Consider the following 23,296-nt stretch of genomic DNA (forward strand, 5'->3'; position numbering starts at 1 on the left):
CTTGTTCTCTCCTAACTGCTTTGCTGCTATTTACATTTTACTCAGTTCTAGTTTCTACCTCATTTGTACCAAATTTTATAACAGACTCCACAGATCATTACAGTCTAGTGAACACCTTGTCAGAAACCTTGCCCAAATAGTCAATCATCATATAGGACAGTGTTTCTCAAAGTGTGGGGTGCGCCCCACTTATGGAATTAATCAAATTAAAAACATGTTTATATTTGATACCGGAAGACTGGACGTAGTTATCCCTCAGTGGACTCTTCATTGAGGGATCATGATATCAGATGACATCGGGTGGATGATGAGAAGCTGAAAAGTAAGCCAGCTGGCTTACTCCTAGAACACCTCAGTTGAAGATGTGAGTGCGTGGCCAAAGAAAATAAAACAGCAATAAGAGTATGTTATCTCCCGCTTTCCAAAGGTTGACATGTTCTGCAAATCAGCCCTCCCATCAATCCCATCCTGCATGGGGGCTTTGCCTTTGAGAACATTGAAAAAGTACTACAGACTAATACGGTGCTGGCAGCTGGCAGATCTGTAGATAGCAGAAGCGGGTGGGACAAATCCAATGAAAACATGGCGAAAGAAGAGAGCCCAAGATTAATCAGCAACAGCATGTACACAGGAAGCAAGGAAAGTCAATGCTGACACAGATGAAGGCTTACAGGGGTAGAGCCCAATTGTTTGCATAAAACCTAGAAGTGCTTTGGTCCTGTGCATCACTGACACAAGGTGATGATTCACTAGAAATACTAAAATGTTTTGGAGTGAATTTCGTACAGTGTCTCTCTGTTGGGAATGGTGAAGGACTTTTTCAGCAATATCACCACCAACCCTACCACCACATTCCAGCCTAAACGTTTCATAGACAGATGCTCCTGACAGGACTGTTTCCTCTGCTCTCCATCATGCCATGAACTTGTGACAAGTGCTGGGTTTGTGGTGGTGCTGGGAGCGACCTGTCTTGGTCGTCTCCCCACAACCCTAAGGGACACATAACAGTGAGGGACGGTGATCTGTGTAGTATGCAGGGCTGTTGTGCTTCAGGTATGGTGGGTTCCCCCATAACTCTGAGTGTGTAGTAGCTATAGGGTGTAATGTATTTATATGTTATGGTCAGCGTGTATCTTCTGTTTTCATGTTTCTTTAGTGGTTATGATGATTCTTGCTCAGTGTATGAACAAGTTTGACTGTTGCTGATGATAAGTAAATGTGTTTAAAAATGAACTCAACTTAGAGATGGCATGGCAGTCAGAGCACATACTCATCTGTAGTGACGATCACATCGTCACACTGCCCTCACCTTCGGGACGCGCACCGCTTGCACATCCACCAACTGAACTTCTCCCATCCAGAGCGCCCCACACACAGGTGCTTCACCCATCGATTGTCACTACAGATGAGTATGTGCTCTGACTGCCATGCCATCGAGCCTGGCACATTGTCACACTGACCTCACCTTCGGGAAGCGCACCCTTGAGATTCACGCACACAGGTATTCCTTGCGCATCCACCAACTGTACTTCTCCTATCCAGAGCGCCCCACACAGGGGTCAACCTACCTGGGGGTCCCTCACACAGTTTTACGAGCACGCCTCTGATGACCTCACAACGAGCCATCCCACTTCTGACACCATTTGTAGTGAAGGGAAAGCGTGGTCACCCCACCCGGACTCGAACCCGGGTCTACAGGGTGTCAAACATGCACCCTGACCGCAACGCCAAAGAGCCAGGCTCGATCACATCGTCACATTACCACTGCACGTATCACTACATCGCTGATTAAAAAAGTGAAATCTCAATAAAGACAAATTACATTTCATCAATGTGTTAATCACCAGTAGAATATCCAAGTAATATGGATATCATAAATCAACGGGTGCTTGGAACTTTTCACCCTACCCCTCATACACAGTTGACCTATGGACTACTGCTGCCTTTCCACAAGTCTTCAGGTGCCACAGGGATCACAGCACTGTTGGAAGACCACCCGACCTGAAGAGCACACCTTGACATGCTGCTTCCACCTCTTTTTGCTTACATAGGATGCAGGATGCCCCCGCCCCACCCAAATGTAAGTACAAAATAAGCTTGACAGCAGACCCAGGCCTACTGTGGAATATTCAACACCATGGTACGTCAACCTGACTCATTCACAAACATTATACAATATACAGGCTTGTAGGAAATCATATCACATAAGTAGCCAAGCCTATCAACTCAAAAGTTAATAATCACTTCCAAAGTGTCACGTCAAAATAATGAGTGTGAGCACTTTATGATGTGATGATAATCATGAGAGACAGCAGGTTACAGAATGTATGCTGTCCACAAAAGCAAAGGTTGCTTGAATGTTCGTAGGCATGTAGTGTTTTGCAACAAAGTAAATTATTGCCATTGTCTATATTACTGAATGTATGATGAGCTCCTCGTATTCCCAGCTATCCCACAAAATATTAACATCCAGCTTGGTTCATCTTCATTGAACCCAACTAAATATGCACAAAACCTGGGAGTTATATTTGATGACCAACTTAATTTCTCTAAGCATGTAGTTTCTGTAAGGAGGTCTTGCCGGTTCACACTATAAAATTCGGAAGATCAACAACTTATTGTGCAGGCCTTGGTTATGTCTAAACTAGACTATTGTAATTAAATTTTAACCGGCCTGCCTGCATGTATATTGAGATCGTTACAGATGATTCAGATCAGAGCAATGGTCAGAATAGAGGAATGGTCTTTGATCAACCATAGAGGAATGGTCAGAATAGAGGAATGGTCTTTGATCAACCATAGAGGAATGGTCTTTGAACAACCATAGATCCTTTGCTGGTCACTCTTCACTGGTTCCCTATAGCTGCTAGAATTTCATTTAAATCCCTCAGTCTGGCCTAAAGGACAGCCACTGGAACGGCACCATCCTATTTAAAAGCTATGGTTCAGCTCGATTCCCACTCTTGACTACTTCACTACTCTGATGAGCAGTTGCTGTCTTTGCCGTGTGGAAACAGGTGTAAATTGTCAAAATTACCTCTCTGCGCTTAAAGGTTAAAAACGTTTCTGTCTGTCTAATTAATTAATTTGCTAGAGGCCTACTCTATAGTCACAGTTTTGATATTTGCCTTTTTTATATATTTTTTTTATATTTATCTATTTTCTAATATCCTTTTTCTTCTTTTAAGAAGACATTGAACAGGTTCTAGGTCTCCCAAAGAAAGCCCAAGTCGCTCTCTGGCTGGTCTGAGGTGAAAAGAATTTGAATTGCGAGCGCTCGCCAGATATCTGACACATAAAAATGCAAGCAATAAAACTGCCAACCTATATGAAAAGTTTTTCCTGGTGAAGGTCAGACGTATAAATAGTGTCACGAGGCCGTGACAGTGAAGTGAAGGCGCAGATTTTGTGTGTGTGTGATCGCATGCTTGACGTGGTGTTTAAATATATCAAACCATTCCTTATTTGGATCCTGCTTAGTTTGCAGATGGTCACAATATAAGGACCTGGAGGAACCGAGAAGTTCACAGAGACTAGGGGGTTCCAGTGCACAGTAAGTTGTCACCTGCTTGATTAATCAGGGAGGAGCTGTACAGCATGGGTGGCTGCATGATGAACTCTGATATTCTCTGAAACATGGGAGAGCTGGATCGGCTTGGCCGTGAAATCTGAACAATTTGTACTATTTGCATTTATTTATAATTCATTGTCTGACCTCTTACTCCCATCATTTTAGACTATTTGACGGTTCTGGACATTTCATCTGGTACTAGAAAGAACAGGTAGGTTTATCTGCTTTTGTGACCGACTATATATTCAGTAACTTAAATTACCTTTTCAAATAATAGCAAGCAAGCCAAACGGCTACCAAAGAAAACATATTCCTATAGCTCTGAATACCCTTTCCAGTTCCATCAAAACAGTCTTTTTCAATCAAATAGGGGTTGCATAGGTATGCATATTTTCCACATTTGGTCGTTAAATCCAAATCTCTGGGCTGTACACACAGTCTTTGGCTGGACAGTTATCACCTATTCTGGTTTTGTAGATACTTTTATTCAAATGTTACAGTATATCTCCTTTGACCAGTTTTCAGTGAGGTTCTATGAAGACATCACTTCAAATATTAAAAAATACTATAAGAGAAGAGACAATGCACTCAGCTTAAACATTTTTGACACCTACTTTCAGATCTGCTGATGTCTTTCTTCCTTCTTTGGATTTTTTGAAAAAGACTGCACTCCATACATCATGATGAAAGTTAAAGACAACATTTGAAATCCCCTAAAAAATAATACAACACGCTTTTATTTATTTACTACACTACCCCACGCCCGTAGGGTGCATTTTGAATAGCAAGATACCCATGGTTTAATATGATTACCTGTTTCCCACATTAGATACATTGTAAATATTTACTGTTGCTCTTGACTGCCTCATACACAGTCACTACAAAAAACTAAAATAAACATCCAGTTGTTAATTTGTTTACTTATTTCAGATATGCTATGTTGCAAGGATGAATTATGTTTCTTACAGTCCGTGGTTGTAATATTTCTTACTACAAAATGACACGTTCATGCCTCTTCTTCCAACAGTAAACCTCAACCATGGGAGACAGCGACATGGCCACTTATGGCCCGGCTGCCATTTACCTCCGTAAGCCTGAGAAGGAGAGGCTTGAGGCCCAAACCATGCCCTTTGATGCAAAGTCAGCTTGTTATGTACCTGACAAGGAGGAGTTGTACCTGAAGGCTAAAATCCTGAAGAGAGATGGTGCCAACGTCACTGTTGAAATGATTGAAAAAAAGGAGGTATGTTAGCAAGGCTCTTAGTTAAGACAATTACAGAGTTTTTCCATTAAACAGAATGTTTCTTGCCTTTATCTCTTTATATTGTCCATTTGTTTTAGGAAAGAGTCGTTAAGGAGGAGGATGTCCACCCCATGAATCCTCCCAAGTATGACAAGATTGAGGACATGGCCATGATGACCCACCTCAATGAAGCCTCTGTCCTGTATAACCTCAAAGAGCGTTATGCAGCATGGATGATCTACGTAAGCTTTATGCTTTCTCACAGATGAAAAACTATGTTAAAAATAAAACAGCTGTAAAACCAATCCCCTTATTTCTTCATTCTAGACCTACTCTGGACTTTTCTGTGCCACTGTGAACCCCTACAAGTGGCTCCCTGTGTATGACCAAGCAGTGGTGGAGGCCTACAGAGGCAAGAAGCGTATGGAGGCCCCACCCCACATTTTCTCTGTCTCTGACAATGCTTATCAGTTCATGCTCCAAGGTAAGCATTCAATTTAAAAGCCACTAAATAATAAGATTTAATTACATATTTGTTCATGAACTAAATAAAAAAAGTGATTTATCTAAAATTGCATTTGTCCCACAGACAAGGAAAACCAGTCTGTTCTGATTACGTAAGCAACTTAAAACTTTGCATTATCTTCTATGTTACCTTGTGGCACACACAATTCTTATCTGAAAAATTTCAATATCTTATGTTTAATCTAGCGGAGAATCTGGTGCTGGCAAGACTGTGAACACCAAACGTGTCATCCAATACTTTGCAACAATTGCAGTCAGTAGTGGAAAAAAGGCAGAGGCAGTACCTGGAAAGATGCAGGTCAGACCCCTTACACATTTATGTGCTAATTATTATAAAGCAACACAAACATTCTCTTCATAACAACATATTCCTTGAATGCTTCTTCCACTTGCAGGGCTCTCTTGAAGACCAGATTATTGCTGCCAACCCACTGTTGGAGGCTTATGGTAATGCCAAGACTGTGAGGAATGACAACTCTTCCCGTTTTGTAAGTTAACTTCTTATTTAAACTCTGGCCTCAGTTCTGTGGATATTAATAAGACAAAATTACTTAGGATATCATTTTGTCTAAAACAGGGAAAATTCATCAGAATTCACTTTGCCACAACTGGAAAACTGGCTAAAGCTGATATTGAGACTTGTAAGTATAATTATCCTGTGTATATAAACATTTTACATTATTGCTGCCTTCATTTTTTCAAGTTAAAATATATTCTTCCCCACCTAAATAGACCTGCTGGAAAAGTCTAGAGTGTCATTCCAGCTTCCTGATGAGAGAGGCTACCACATCTTCTTCCAGATGATGACCAACCACAAGCCTGAGATAGTTGGTAGGGTTATTATTTTCAACCAACAATCAAAAAACATTACATGTAATTATTCATTTGCAACAACAAATTATTGTTTTCCACCTCTACAGAAATGTGCCTCATCACAAGCAACCCCTATGACTTTCCCATGTGCAGTCAGGGTCAGATCACTGTGGCCAGCATTAATGACAAAGAAGAGTTGGACGCCACAGATGTGAGATATCCATGATCTTTTCTTCTGGACAATGAATACAATGAGAATGACACTCTTAAAAACACTAACGATTAAACATAATGATGCACTTAAACTTCATTTATGCATGTAATTGCAGGATGCCATTGACATCCTGGGTTTCACTGCAGAGGAGAAAGTCACCATTTGGAAACTGACTGGTGCTGTGCTCCATCATGGCAATTTGAAATTCAAGCAGAAGCAGCGTGAGGAGCAGGCTGAGCCTGAGGGCACTGAGGGTAGGTTTAAAAACTCTACTGAACTTGGGTCAGTTCTAGTGATAACTACTAGGTAGTCTTATTTATTGAAGTAATTTCATTAAAAGATAGATCAGCATGTATATTATTTCCTCTGATTATAGTTATTAATATATTATTATATATAGTTATTAATAGTTATCAACAGAAGCCTGTAAATATATCTACGATGTCATCCATTAGATATTTTTTAGTGGCCTCTCAATTTAGGTTAAGAATGACTTTCCTGGGTAAAATATTGATATAAATAACTCACTTAAACGCGTTGTTGTTTTAAGATGCTGACAAAGTCGCTTACCTCCTGGGCCTGAACTCTGCTGATATGCTGAAGGCTCTGTGCTACCCAAGGGTGAAAGTCGGAACTGAGTATGTCACCAAGGGTCAGACTGTGCCACAGGTATCTCACATACAAGGTTGACTAAAGACCACAAGGATTTTGACATTGTTTGACAAGAATTTTACTGCTGGTATTTTCTTTCTCAGGGTTCACACCCGTTAACATTGACAACATTTCAAAACTTTTCAAGGACCTTTAATGAAATCTCCATGAATCTTCACAAGCTAATAAATAAACAGAATGATATATTTTACAGCACAGATTGGGCCTAAACTCTGAAAGAAAAGTAAATAACAACCTTTTCCATTACTTTTCTATTAGACAGGCTATATCAATTCAAGTAGAGAATGCATCAGGCACAACAAAACCATTATCCATGGAAGAGTACAATAACATAATACATTTCATTAGACCTACATTCAACAAAATAATTATTTCTTGACTTTTCCAGAACTTTCAGTGACTGAATTCCATGACTTTCCTAGCCCTGGAAAATGGGATTTTAAAACTCCCTGCCTTTTCTCATCATAGTAAGTAAGAAGTAATTCTTACATATTGTTTTAGGTCTACAACTCAGTGTCAGCCTTGTCCAAGTCTATCTATGAGAGGATGTTCTTGTGGATGGTCATTCGTATCAACCAGATGCTGGACACCAAGAAGTCAAGTCAGTTCTACATTGGTGTGCTGGACATTGCTGGATTTGAGATTTTCGACGTGAGGACAAAATGATAAGATTCTTCACTAACATTATTTGTTTCTAGTGACTTAAGAGTGCCACTCTCAAATAATGTTTGAATATGTATCCAACACAGTACAACAGCATGGAGCAGCTGTGTATCAACTTCACCAATGAAAAACTGCAACAGTTCTTCAACCACACCATGTTTGTCCTGGAGCAAGAGGAGTACAAGAAAGAGGGCATTGTTTGGGCGTTCATTGACTTTGGCATGGACTTGGCTGCCTGCATTGAGCTGATTGAAAGGGTCAGTTTCAATCAATCCAACTAGCACAGTGTTAGATTTGTATAGTTTCATGATGTCCACTTTTATAACTAAGCAATATTTTTCAACAGCCCATGGGTATCTTTGCCATCCTTGAAGAGGAGTGCATTGTCCCCAAGGCCTCTGACGTCACTTTCAAGGACAAGCTGTATGCCCAGCATCTGGGAAAGAACGCAGCCTTTGCGAAGCCCAAGCCTGCTAAAGGCAAGGCTGAGGCTCACTTCTCCCTGGTGCACTATGCTGGCACTGTGGACTACAATGTTACTGGATGGTTGGACAAGAACAAGGATCCACTGAACGACACTGTTGTGCAGCTGTACCAGAAGTCATCAGTCAAACTTTTGCCTGTCCTGTACCCACCTCCTGTTGAGGGTAATAACCTGTTCAAGTCAAAAGGCTAATACACAAATAGTAATTATATTAGATTCTATGTATATAACTCAATTATCCGATTCATTATTTGTATGTCAACAGAGGTTGGTGGTGCTAAGAAGGGTGGTAAGAAGAAGGGTGGCTCCATGCAGACTGTGTCCTCACAGTTCAGGGTATGTGTTTTAATATCAAGAAGAAAATGATCAATCAATCAATAATTCTCCCAGCACAATTAACTGTATGATTCAAATTGTATACATTCTTGCCTCAACAGGAGAACTTGGGTAAACTGATGACCAACCTGAGGGCCACCCATCCTCACTTTGTGCGTTGTCTGATTCCAAATGAAATTAAGAAACCAGGTAAAGGGCTTTTAGTAAATTAAGACATGTCCATTATTCAACACCTTGTATTTGCTTGAAAATTTTACATCTCTGTATTTTCACAGGTTATATGCAGAACTTCCTGGTCATCCACCAGCTCAGGTGTAATGGTGTACTGGAGGGTATCAGGATCTGTAGAAAGGGTTTCCCAAGCAGAATCATGTATGCTGACTTCAAGCAGAGGTAAACATACAACAATATACAACAATAACTTATAATACACACTTCATATATGTTTTTTATGGGGAAAATAATGTTTTTCTTATTATTGACTACAGATACAAAGTACTGAATGCCAGTGTTATTCCTGAGGGTCAGTTCATTGATAACAAGAAGGCTGCTGAGAAGCTCTTGGGATCCATCGATGTTGATCACGATGAGTACAAGTTTGGACACACTAAGGTGAAGAATGTTTCTGTTATCTGTTATTATGGATAAATATTGAATACAGTGTGTCCATTTCTGCTTTCAGTAACACGCCTCATAATTTTTTGTTCTTCTCTTTTAGGTGTTCTTCAAAGCTGGTCTGCTTGGTACCCTTGAGGAGATGCGAGATGAGAAACTGGTTTCCCTGGTCACAATGACTCAGGCTCTGTGCCGTGCATACCTGATGAGGAGGGAGTTTGTCGCGATGATGGAAAGGAGGTAATGTGTGATGTATTTGGTGGAATCACGCTCAACAAAATGATCTGCCATAAAACATAGCATTGCAGGTTTATTAATTGTAACACAATAGGTTGTGTTGAATGAATTGCCAATCTCTTATAAATTAAAGTACAAACGTACAAAACAGAGATAATTAGCATCAACTCAGATGTATATAAAAGACTGGACTAATCACTGTCAGCGTTTGACAGAATCCCTCTGATCCATTTAGTAAGCTTCAACATGGTTTAATCAACAAATCAACCTCTTTTGCAGAGATGCAATCTTCACTATCCAGATGAATGTCCGCTCATTCATTAATGTGAAGCACTGGCCATGGATGAAGGTGTACTACAAGATCAAGCCTCTGCTTCAGAGTGCTGAAACTGAGAAGGAGCTGGTTGCCCTGAAGGAGGAACATGCAAAACTCAAAGACGTGTTTGCAAAGGTTGATGCCAGGAAGAAGGACCTTGAGGAGAAGATGGTGTCTATTGTGCAAGAGAGGAATGACCTGCATCTGCAAATGTCATCTGTAAGTGTATAACTGTACAACGGGTAACAATTCTTCACATCATTGCAATATTCAAATCACTAACCTGTCTGAGAATTATGTTTTCAATACTAATCAGATTTCATCCTTTCATCTTGTATTTACTGTAGAGCAATGAGACTATCAACGATGCTGAGGAGAGGTGTGAGGGTCTGATCAAGAGTAAGATCCAGCTTGAGGCCAAACTCAAGGAGACAACCGAGAGACTGGAGGATGAAGAGGAAATCAATGCTGAGCTGACTGCCAAGAAGAGGAAACTGGAGGATGAGTGCTCTGAGCTCAAGAAGGACATGATGATCTGGAGCTAACCTTGGCCAAAGTGGAGAAGGAGAAACATGCCACTGAGAACAAGGTTTATATTCTTTAAAAAAAAAAAAGAATAATGTTTATTTTCAAGAAGTCTTCGTGAGGATTACTGGATATTGATTATAAAACACTCTATGTGTAGGTCAAGAACCTGACAGAGGAGATGGCCTCTCAGGATGAGTCCATTGCTAAGCTGACAAAAGAGAAGAAAGCCCTCCAAGAGGCCCATCAGCAGACTCTTGATGATCTCCAGGCAGAGGAAGACAAAGTCAACACTCTGACCAAGGCCAAGACTAAGCTTGAACAGCAAGTGGATGATGTGAGTTAAGGGCCTGTCTGTGTAAAGAAATGCACATATATCATTGTGCTACTTAATTACTTTATGCTTTGTATCTGCAGCTTGAGGGTTCCCTGGAGCAAGAAAAGAAGCTCCGCATGGACCTTGAGAGAGCCAAGAGAAAGCTTGAGGGTGACCTGAAACTGTCCCAGGAGAGTGTCATGGATCTGGAGAATGACAAGCAGCAGTCTGATGAGAAGCTGAAGAAGTAATGTAGAATTCTATTAGCAACTAATGATTCATGCAAACATGTACTCCTTTTTTAGTCCTTTTTTGGTATAAGCAGCCGTTAACAACTATTTTAATTTACAATTATACAGGAAGGACTTTGAAACAAGCCAGCTCCTTAGCAAGATTGAGGATGAACAATCATTGGGTGCTCAGCTCCAGAAAAAGATCAAGGAGCTTCAGGTTTGTTTCACATCTTCAGTACCGAATAGTGTTTACTATCATCTGCCTGTTCTTTCTTAGTATCACTTATTTCTTTTTAACAACCAATAGGCCCGCATTGAAGAATTGGAAGAAGAGATTGAGGCTGAGCGTGCAGCTCGTGCTAAGGTTGAGAAGCAGAGAGCTGATCTCTCCAGGGAACTTGAGGAGATCAGTGAGAGGCTTGAGGAGGCTGGTGGTGCCACTGCTGCTCAAATTGAGATGAACAAGAAGCGTGAGGCTGAGTTCCAGAAGCTGCGTCGTGACCTTGAAGAGTCCACTCTGCAGCATGAAGCCACTGCTGCAGCTCTCCGTAAGAAGCAGGCTGATAGCGTGGCCGAGCTGGGAGAGCAGATCGACAACCTCCAGCGTGTCAAGCAGAAGCTTGAGAAGGAGAAGAGTGAATACAAGATGGAGATTGATGATCTTTCCAGCAACATGGAGGGAGTCGCTAAAGCTAAGGTTTGTGACATGTAAACCTTAATGCTCTAGCTGACTCTAACTACAAACAATATCATACTGCAAACAATGATATGTTGTCAAGTAAAATTGTAATAATTGCCATAAACATTTCTGACTTTTGTGTTGCTTATTATTTACTTTCACAAACAGGGAAATCTTGAGAAGATGTGCCGTACCCTTGAGGACCAATTTAGTGAAATCAAGGCCAAGAGTGATGAGGGTGCGCGCCAGGTCAACGACCTCAGTGCTCAGAGAGCAAGACTTCAGACTGAAAATGGTGAACTCGGCCGCCAGGTTGAGGAGAAAGATGCTCTTGTGTCTCAGCTGAGTAGAAGCAAACAGGCTTTCACTCAGCAAATTGAGGAGCTGAAGAGGCTAAATGAGGAGGAAGTCAAGGTACTGATACCCGTGAATGACATGAAGAAATTGGAGTACATAACCCACATTCTGTGAAGCCCTAAATGAACACCATTCATTGTTCACAAACAGGCCAAGAATGCCCTGGCCCACGCTGTTCAGTCTGCACGCCACGACTGCGACCTTCTGAGGGAGCAGTTTGAGGAGGAGCAGGAGGCAAAGGCTGAGCTGCAGCGTGGCATGTCCAAGGCCAACAGCGAGGTTGCTCAGTGGAGGACCAAGTACGAAACTGATGCCATCCAGCGCACTGAAGAGCTTGAGGAGTCCAAGTATGTACCAAACAGGCAAAGAAACACATAGAATGTGGATGTGGGTTGTTATGTTGTCTACTAAAACCTGTCCCGTCCTCTAACTTAAATCGGTTGCATTATCAGGAAAAAGCTTGCCCAGCGTCTACAGGAGGCTGAGGAACAAATTGAGGCCATCAACTCCAAGTGTGCTTCTCTGGATAAAACCAAGCAGAGACTCCAGGGTGAGGTTGAGGACCTCATGGTTGATGTGGAGAGAGCCAATGGTCTGGCTGCCAACCTTGACAAGAAGCAGAGAAACTTTGACAAGGTTATACCTCTATCTGGAATTTGTGTGATGTTGTAGGACAAACTAGCCTCATATACATAATATGGACATATTTTGGTAGCAGTGTCTATATGTGAAATTAACCCAAGACACAAACTGTTTTTCAAAGGTCTTGGCAGAATGGAAGCAGAAATATGAGGAGGGTCAGGCAGAGCTGGAGGGTGCCCAGAAAGAGGCTCGCTCTCTCAGCACTGAGCTTTTCAAGATGAAGAACTCCTATGAGGAGGCTCTTGACCAACTGGAGACTCTTAAGAGGGAGAACAAGAATCTCCAACGTAAGTCAAGATGGCCTTAAAACACTTCCAAATCAAAGCTTGTTAAGAGAAGCTAAAAACAAAATGTTTTATCTTGGAATACAAATCAATAGTACATTGGTAGATGCTGACTTTGTGTTAAGGGTTTTAAATGTTGCAGAGGAGATCTCTGACCTGACGGAGCAGCTTGGTGAGACCGGAAAGAGCATTCATGAGCTGGAGAAGACCAAGAAGACTGTTGAGACTGAGAAGGCTGAGATCCAGACTGCCCTGGAAGAGGCTGAGGTACAAATACAAAATCCAACAGGATGGAGAGATTCAATAGGACATCTTAATAAATTAAGCAATTTGTCATATCTTAAAATTCTATGTTTTACACTATATTTAAAAATAGGGAACTCTTGAGCATGAGGAGTCCAAGATTCTCCGTGTCCAGCTTGAGCTGAACCAGGTCAAGGGTGAGGTTGACCGGAAGCTTGCAGAGAAGGATGAGGAGATGGAGCAGATTAAGAGGAATAGCCAGAGGGTGACTGACTCCATGCAGAGCACCCTGGACTCTGAGGTCAGGAGCAGGAATGATGCCATGAGAATTAAGAAGAAGATGGAGGGAGACCTTAATGAGATGGAGATTCAGCTGAGCCACGCCAACCGCCAGGCTGCTGAGTCCCAGAAAAGTCTGAGGACCGTCCAGGGTCAGCTCAAGGTCAGTAGTATAAATATTCAGTGTTTTGATATTACAGTGCTCACACCAATGAAGTATAGCAAACACCACACATTTCTCTGTCAACCAGGATGCTCAACTGCACCTTGATGATGCTGTCAGAGGACAGGAAGATATGAAGGAGCAGGCTGCCATGGTGGAGCGCAGGAACGGCCTTATGGTGGCTGAGATTGAGGAGCTGAGAGCTGCCCTGGAGCAGACAGAGAGAGGCCGCAAAGTGGCTGAGCAGGAGCTGGTAGATGCCAGTGAACGTGTTGGCCTCCTGCACTCCCAGGTAGAGAATAAAAAAAGGTTGTTTAAACCGATACATTAAACAAACAGTTCCAGCAATAAAAATATAACTGAGTTTGTTTATTTCTCCACACTAGAACACAAGTCTGCTGAACACCAAGAAGAAGCTTGAGGCTGACTTCCTTCAGGTCCAAGGTGAAGTTGATGACATCGTCCAGGAGGCAAGAAATGCTGAGGACAAGGCCAAGAAAGCCATCACTGATGTAAGGTTTTTTTTTCTGAAAAGGAGCATATGGATTTATATTTAAAAGTACTTTTACTTCTATTATTTAAAAATACACTATTCCATCATATAGGCTGCCATGATGGCAGAGGAGCTGAAGAAGGAGCAGGACACCAGTTCTCATCTGGAGAGGATGAAGAAGAATCTGGAAGTCTCTGTCAAGGATCTGCAGCACCGCCTGGATGAGGCTGAGAATCTGGCCATGAAGGGTGGCAAGAAACAGCTCCAGAAACTGGAGTCCAGGGTAGGTAACAAAATATGACTCTGAATGAATATGTTTAATTCATCATAACAAAACAGGGGTCAGTATCTGAAATGGAAATATTTTTCATGTTAAGGTTCGTGAACTGGAAGGTGAGGTTGAGACTGAACAGAGACGTGGTGTTGATGCTGTCAAGGGAGTCCGCAAATACGAGAGGAGGGTGAAGGAGCTCACCTACCAGGTAAGAAAGCTCTACTCTTTCTCTAGAACTGCATGCAAAATCTAAGAGGGGTGGACATTTCTTGACAAACTTTTTTCTCTTTAGACTGAGGAGGACAAGAAGAATGTCACCAGACTGCAGGATCTGGTTGACAAGCTGCAGATGAAGGTCAAGGCCTACAAGAGGCAGGCTGAGGAAGCTGTGAGTATTTTTCTGCCTTTGCTATACAGGAAAATATCTCCTACTTTTGCTACTTCACATTGACTCTTGTTTTGTTTTCCTGTATTAATTGCACTCAATTTCATATACAACAGGAGGAACAGGCCAATACTCACCTGTCCAAGTGCAGGAAGGTTCAGCATGAGCTGGAGGAGGCTGAGGAGCGTGCTGACATTGCTGAGTCCCAGGTCAACAAGCTCAAGGTCAAGAGCCGCGATGCCGGAAAGGTAAGATAATGTTTTCTAAAACAAACATTACAATTATTTCACCAATAAAATTTGAAAATGTGTCATTGATTTTTATTTGTCATCTAGTTAATTCATTTTCTTTGTTCTCTTTTAAAGGGCAAGGAGGCTGAAGAGTAAAACCTCTGAATCCATATCACTTTCATCTGGATAAAATATCCTGGTTAATGTGATTATTACAACAATGCATACTACCTAATAAATAATTACATATCTGAATATGAATATGAAAGTTTGTCTTTTTTCATTCATATACTTTAGTCAGGGGGCTGATTTTTCTATGAATTTATAACTGGACTGTAGTTTTTTCTATAGGAAGCTGCCTCTATCTTACCTATTAGATTCCACATTCGCAAGTCATCTCACCGTCCTCGGTACTTCTATGAGACTACTTTAGCTGTTGAACTACATCAGAATTATAACACTGCAGCAGACAATGCATGCAACTCTTTACTAGTAAACAGTCTCCACATCAGAGAAGGTCTGCTAACATCCAACCTTGAGATCATATTTTGCATACTGAACTAGAAGGGCTTCATCCTAAACTGCATTCAATGCTTTTGGCACGGTGGCTCAGGTGCTTGCACTGCTTGCACTGCAGCCTCACAGCAAGAAGGTCATGGGTTCGATTCCCACATGGGGTGCTGTTGGCTCTGGGGGGCAGGTCCTGGGCTATCTCCCGGGCCTTTCTGTGTGGAGTTTGCATGTTCTCCCCGTGTTTACAAGGGGTTTCCTCCACTAAAAACCCCAACAGAAAAAATATGCAAAACAACAGAACACTCTTCGTCGGTCCCTGACCAAGACAGACGGTTCATCTCACCTGGTCCCCGGGCGCTTAAAAAAGCTGCCCACTGCTCCTGGGGTCCTGGAGGAAGGACAGTCCGGGATGGGATAAATGCAGAAGCTAAATTCACAAATGACCTCAGGCCTGCGTGTGTGTGTGTCCTGTGTCGCCTCCATGTATTCATTCACGTGTGTTGCAGTGTGCAGTGTGTCGCTTGTGCGATTAAAGTCTGACAATTATGTCAAGCACAGGGATATGAGGGATTTCAACAAATTTCATTTAAAATGTGCAGTTCTGATATTTTACCATCTCTTAGCTATGTTTTTGTTTGGCTCTGCCATCTCATTGGGTTCTCTCCAAACCACATGGCTAACTTGGATTTGATAATGTCATCAACAGTTTCAATAACCAACTAATTGTATGGAACTATTATGCAGTTCTGTCTTCAAAAGATAAGACAGGCACCTTTTCACGATCACAAATTCAGATACTAAAAGCAGGTCTTTAGATCCAGGTATTGCAGGAAGAGCAATGGATTGTTGAAAGACCTCACCCTTTCAATTGTAGGAGCAAGATTGCTAAGGGTTATGCATGTATGCAGGGACGTGCACAGGAATTTTGAAGGGCAGTTGTTCTGCCCTGGAAAAAAGGGGCAACACGTTAATTTTTTTTGTCACCGCTGCCACCACGCCCCATCCCCTGGACGCATATTTTGCCTATATCACTTCAAACTCTCACTAACCGCCGCCGCCACGCCCCCGTCCCCTGGACGCTTAGTAGAAAGTAGTTATGGCATAGAGAAATCATAACAAACTGACTGGGTTGTCTTTTTTCAGCGTTTTTGGGTTGGTGGGTACCAGATACTCAAATCTATGTGTAGTAGCACTAAAAAAGTGAAATCTTCATAATACGTCTCTCTTTAAATCTTTGCTTATTTTATTTAAAATCTTTGCTTATCTTATCTTATTTCTCTAATAAGTGTGCTCTGAAGCTAGAGTTTGTCTGTAGAAGCACACACAGGTCTGCACCAAGCTGACTGCTTGACAGACAACCAAGTGTCAGGGACCAGAGTCAGGAGTCAAACCCAGGCCGCAGGATTTCTGGTCCAGTGAGGAACTCACTAAGCAAGTAGTAGGACCCAAGTGCAGGACGTGCCAAAAACGTAGTCTTTACTATCTCCCAAACAACGAGTAATCCAAAAGACAAAAATTGTTCAAACGCTCAGAAGATTATATCAAAAACAGTGCAACTCGAGGGAAAAAATACGGCAGGAAAAAATCCAGTTCAAAAAACAGTGAAATAAACTTTAGCAAAACAAGAGGCTATGAATTCACAAGGTGTTCTGCCTTCCTTAAGAAATTCCCTGCTTAAATACTTTGGTTTGGTTTTCCTTTTCCTTTCACTGGACAGAAGGTATATTATGCTTACTTCAGTCTTAATTACTTCAGAGAAAGCTAGAGAGCTTTAAGGACTGTGTTTGTGTATTTGTACTGCTGTGCTAGTTAGATTGTACTGAGATTACTCTGAATTTGCACTATCTTGGCAATTACCCTGTTTGGCAATTTAGTTTCACTCACTTGCTGGTTTGTCAAGCCACACCTACAGCAATCAGCTGCCTTTGTGTAATCAGAATCTGGGGGTGCCTTCAGCCGGAGGCAATCAGTGAGCCTGCTATTTTAATAGGACTGGTGCTGAAGTGTCAGCCCTCGTGTTCAGCCCTTTTCGTGTGAAGACCTTTTTGGGTAAAGACATGCAAGTCTACCTGTACAAGTCCACCGAAACAAGGATCACAAACAAGGTAAACTTTTTCATTCTGCCATAGCCATGTGTCACAATAGCATCTCTGTTGTCACTGGTTGTCAAAAAAGATCTCAGCGCAGCAGACGGCAGCGCAACCTGGGTAACCTCCGCTCACTTCAACAAACCTCATCTACTGTAACCTCTTTCTTTGTTGGCCTGTGGAACTGTCAGTCTGCAGTCAAAAAAGCTGATTTCACCTCTCTCTAGGGCTCTTAGCTCTCACAGAGACATGGATCAAACCTGAAAACAATCCTATCCTCGGCAGCACTCTCCACCAACTATGCCTTCTCCCATACTCCCCGACCATCTGGTCGTGGAGGTGGGACGGGGCTGCTGATTTCAGACAACTGGAAATTCACTCCACTGCTGCCTTCAAACAGGTATGCCTCCTTTGAATATCATGCAATTATGGTAACTGCTCCTGTTAAAACTTATGTGATTGTCATCTACCGTCCACCAGGACAACTGGGTGATTTCGTCCATGAGCTGGACACCCTGCTGTCATCCATCCCAGACCACGAGTGTGCAACACTCATCCTTGGCGACATGAACATCCACCTAGACAATCCCAACTCAGCTGACTTTCGGACCCTGGTTCACTCGTTCGACCTACAACAGGTCCCCACTTCTCCAACTCACAAAGCAGGAAAAGAGCTTGACCTCATGCTTGCTCGGAACTGCACCACGGACAACCTAACGGTAACCCCTCTGCATCTCTCGGACCACTTCTTCATTCGCTTCGATGTTCGGCTCATTGAGCAACCCTCTGTCCCCCCTCCGATGGTCTTGTTCCGGCGCAACCTCCGCAACCTCTCTCCCACCCACTTTTCCTCTCTGGTTTCTTCTGCTCTTCCACCTTTATCCACTTTCTCCTCACTAGGTGTCGATGATGCCACAGAATCTCTCTGCTCCACTCTGAGCTCATGCTTGGACAGTTTGTGTCCACTTTCCACCAGACCTGCTCGATCTACCCAGTCTCATTCGTGGCTGAGTGATACCCTCCGAACGCAGCGCTCCAATCTCAGAGCGGCTGAGAGAAAGTGGCACAAATCTGAAGCACTGGACGATCTTGCAAGCTACCAGACACTGCTGGCCTCCTTCTCATCCAGCATCACTGCTGCTAAGAAGACTTTTTTCAATGACAAGATCAACGGTGCAACTGACGCTCGGAAACTATTCTCCACCTTCAAAACTCTGCTCTACCCTCCTCCTCCTCCCCCAGCTACTAACCTCACTGCTGATAACTTTGCTTCCTTTTTCACAGAGAAAGTGGCAGCCATCGGGAAACAGTTCGACCAACTGTCCCCCCCCCCTAAGGGCGCAACCGTCAATGGCTCATCATTTCCTTCTTTCATCCCTCTCAGCGAGAGTGAGGTCTCCAAAATCCTAACAGGCAGCCGTCCAACTACATGCCATCCCATCCAACATCCTTCAAGCCATATCGCCTGCCGTCTTACAGGCAATAACACAGGTGATTAATGCTTCATTTAATTCTGGAACATTTCCTTCTCTTTTCAAAGTGGCTCGGGTAACGCCGCTGCTCAAGAAGCCGTCTCTCGATCCCACTCAGGTGGAAAACTATCGACCGGTCTCACTTCTCACGCTCCTATCTAAAACCATTGAGAGGGCAGCTTCCAAACAGGTCACCGAGTTCCTGTCAAAGAAAAATCTCCTCGATCCAAACCAGTCTGGATTCAAAAGCGGTCACTCCACCGAAACAGCCCTGCTGTCTGTAACGGAGGCCTTAAAAACAGCTAGAGCAGCAGCTCAATCCTCGGCTCTCGTCCTGCTTGACTTATCAGCTGCGTTTGATAGTCAACCACTGCATCCTTCTGTCCATACTGTCAAGTATGGGCATTTCTGGCAATGCGCACTCCTGGTTTGAATCCTACCTCACTGGGCGCTCGTTCAACGTGTCTTGGCAAGGTCAGCTGTCTGTACCTCACCTCCTCACCACTGGGGTGCCCCAAGGCTTGGTGATGGGACCACTTCTCTTTGCCATTTACACCACCTCGTTGGGCCCCATCATCCGCTCGCATGGGTTTTCCTATCACTGTTATGCCGATGATACTCAACTGTTTCTGTCTTTCCCTCCTGAGGACACCACGGTCTCGGCACGGATCTCGGACTGTCTTGCATATATATTCACATGGATGAAAAATCACCACCTTCAGCTGAACCTGGCCAAAACGGAGCTGATGGTCTTCCCAGCCAAACAGGTCATCCACCATAACATCAATATCGATACTGACTCTTTATCTCTTGTTCCATCCAAAACAGCAAGAAACCTGGGGGTCATTATTGATGACCAACTGACCTTCACGGCCCACATCCCCTCTGTCTCCAGGTCGTGCCGCTTTGCGCTATACAACATCCGCAAAATCAGGCCGTACCTAACCCAGTATGCCACCCAGCTGCTGGTGCAAACCTTGGTGAGTCCCCGCCTTGACTACTGCAACGCCCTCCTAACGGGCCTGCCGGCTTGCGTGGTGAAACCATTACAGATGATCCAGAACGCGGCGGCGCGCCTGGTGTTCAACCAACCGAAAAGGGCACACGTCACCCCGCTACTCATCGAGCTCCACTGGCTGCCGGTAGCTGCTCGCATTAAGTTCAAGTCACTTATGCTTGCCTACAGAGTGCTTGCTGGTTCTGCTCCCACCTACCTAAATGCTCTTGTAAGGGCAAATGTCACACCCAGGACGCTGCGCTCGTCTAGTGAGCGTCGTTTGGCACTGCCGTCTGTGCAAGCACGACAATCCAAACTATTCTCATTTGTAGTTCCACGTTGGTGGAACGAACTGCCTAGTACTACCAGAGCAGGGGCGTCCCTCTCTACCTTCAAGAAGCTTTTGAAGACCCAACTCTTCAGAGAGCACCTCCCTTCCTAACTGGCACCTTGATAGCTAGCTGTCTAGTTCTGCAAGGTAGCAAACACAGTACAAGGACAGCATACTAAGCTTACAAAAAACCACAAGGCCGGTGACTGGCGACCAGTGTTGGGAAGGATACTTTCAAAACGTATTCCGATACAGAATACATGCCCAAAAATGTCATCTGTAACGTATTCCGTTACATTAACTAATCTGAGTAACGTATTCTGAATACTTGGATTACTCCCAGCAAGCAAGCCTCCACAGGACCTGTACGGGCCCCCTTAGGGCTGGCACAAGGGCCCTTTGAGGGCTGCCCACGCAGGGCCCCTGAGATTTTGCTCATTGGCAAAGTGCTGGCCCCTCAGTGCTGGCCCTGCGTGGGCAGCCCTAACATAGCCCACAGGAACCCTCACTAGGCCCACACAGAGCCTGCACTAATTTTTCACTTATTTATATGTTGAATATTTTTATATATAATAGTAAAACATGTGAAAAAATATTTGTTCGGCAAATCTAAATGGATGCGGTTACAGCATAACTAACATCTGTATAGTCAGAAATGTACAATAGCCAAAAGGAATTCAAATGAATGACTTTATTGAATACAAGTGTGTGTGTGTGTGTGTGTGTGTGTGTCTGTCTGTGTATATATACAGTATATAGAAAAATACAATAATACACAGCTAATCCTCTCCCCTTCTTGTAAGCTGTCGTTTGTAACGTTCCTTCCGTCCTCCCCCTGTCACGTGAATTTCGCAGCCAGGCCTTTATTTCCTCCTCAACTTCAATGTTTTTTGGACTGGGTTGAGGGCAACATTTTCTAACAGCTTCTGCAAAGCAAAGAGCAAATAGGCTTATATGCAACAACAATGTGAACCGTGTTGGGTAGAACGGTGTCTTTTTATATTTAATGTTTTACATTTAATGTTTGTAATATACCAAGTTTTGAAATGGCCTCTTTTCGTGTGTTCCATTCCAGTTAATTAAAATGGCCAAAGAATGCCCAATAACTGTGCCCAGAATCTGCCTGGTAGCAACCTGGGCGTTGTATCCCCAAATTGTTCCAAGATAATTGGTCTAACAGGAAAGGAAGACTCAAACATAAATAATAATAACAATAACAAAAATACGAATAATAATGATATGCACTGTTTTCAAAAACACATTTTAATGGGTATTATAATACGGGTAGATGAAATCAAGCATTCTGATTGATTGAAAGGAGGTGTATTGAGCCATAATGTACTGTACAGCTGTTTACATTTACCTGAGCGTTCCATATCAGTGCGCACTCAAAATATACTACCTTATTGTTTTTAAGAGTGCCAATATGGGTTAACGAGTTGTAGCCAAATCCCAAAGGGCTGAACTGCTCGCACTCTAACTTGCTCAGGAAAGTTTAGCTCTAAGACAGCAATTATTCACGATTGTATCGATTGTATATCTAGGTTTTCTCTGGTGACTGTTGTCGCAACATATCCCGGGAATTTTGAACTTTCTGTGGGTTGTGACCGTAAACAGCTCGCTAGCTATTACCAATTTAGCTTGCTCAGGAGAGTATAGGCTAACAAACGTGATGTTCCCAATGCTGTTTGTCTGTTGCATAGCATAGCATAGACTATTTTCTCTAGAGTCTAGGCTACTGAAATGCAATACACAACGTTTGGTGGCTATTACAACTATTTTGTGCTGAAAGGCAGCTTACTATTTATAATGTTGCTGGCAACCGTATTATAAAAGCAATAAGGTACTCGAGGCAGTACTGTATCGTCAATAATGTACTGATAATTATGATAATAATAATAATGTACTCCGCTTCGCGTCGGGCTTAACAACACCCTTGAACAGTACATTATTGACGATACAGTACCATGATCTTTGTCAAACCAAACTCAGAGGAAAAGTTACACTGGGCCCGAATGTGGCAGCCCGCACAGGCCCGGCATGGGTTTTCTGGGCAGCTTAGACTCTAGAATCTTTTGGTGGGATATCCGGTGACAGCCAGCAGTGAACCCAAAGCTGCGGGCCTCGCTTGGGCAAGCCCACACCGGGCCTGTGTAGGATTGGTGTGGGCTGACCCTAGCCCACAGAGTGCCCACAGAGTGCCAGCATGGGGCCCGTGGAGGCTTGCTTGCAGGGCTTCCACATTGAATTCCATTTTATAAGTGTAGGAATGCGGCCATCAAATCCTGCTGTTGTATTCTCTGCCACTAGGTGTCAATCTGCATACATCAATACGTAATCATAATAGACTAAGTGAAGTGAAGTTGAATATACATGTGTTGCTGTACGGGTTAAGTACGAGTTCCAGTAAAGTACTATTGAAATAGTATTACAAGCCTCTTCATTACTACAATACTTAACAAATTGGCGACGAGGTTGCTGCTTGATGTACGAAGATGGCTTTTGCTTCTACGCTGTTTCCACTGCCTTTTCTACCTTGCCCGGGTGAGCCGCCTATTCCTCTCGTTACATGGGAAAAGATGTTCCAGAACTATCTACTGGTAGTTGGTGCGACGGGGGATGCATGGACAGAGGTGAGAAAAAAGGCACTCTTGCTGCATAGTCTTGGAACAGAGGGCCAGAGACTGTTTTATACGCTTCCAACCCAAGGTACGACGATGGATGAAGCCCTTACGGCTCTGAAAGCTCACTTTAATCCAAAAAGAAACGAGGTTGCTGAACGACATGCCTTCAGAAAGAGAGCTCAGAATCCAAATGAAACTATCCTGCAGTATGTTGCTGTCCTACGAGATTTAGTTGTTACCTGACAAGCAGGATGAAATCGTTTCCGTAACTCACCCTAGGAAGCCTACTACTGCTCACAATTCAGGACATGCTACTGCCTCTACGTCTTCACGTGCATGCTATCGATGTGGTTCTGACAAACATATGGCCAACCACAAGAACTGCCCCGCTGCCACAGTCAAGTGTAAAAACTGTCAAAAGACTGGTCACTTTGCACGCGTCTGCCGCTCCGCGCAGACACAGCATGTGGATTCAGTAGA

At 43.2% G+C, this 23,296-nt stretch overlaps 1 pseudogene; it reads left to right on the forward strand.

Annotated features, from left to right (window-relative positions):
* Positions 1 to 4,595: 4,595 nt before the first annotated feature.
* On the forward strand, positions 4,596 to 15,030 carry LOC105900719 (annotated as a pseudogene).
* The last annotated feature ends 8,266 nt before the right edge of the window (positions 15,031 to 23,296 follow it).

This window comes from Clupea harengus, chromosome 23 (assembly GCF_900700415.2).
Source record: "Clupea harengus chromosome 23, Ch_v2.0.2, whole genome shotgun sequence".
In the NCBI taxonomy this organism is placed as follows: Eukaryota; Metazoa; Chordata; class Actinopteri; order Clupeiformes; family Clupeidae; genus Clupea; species Clupea harengus.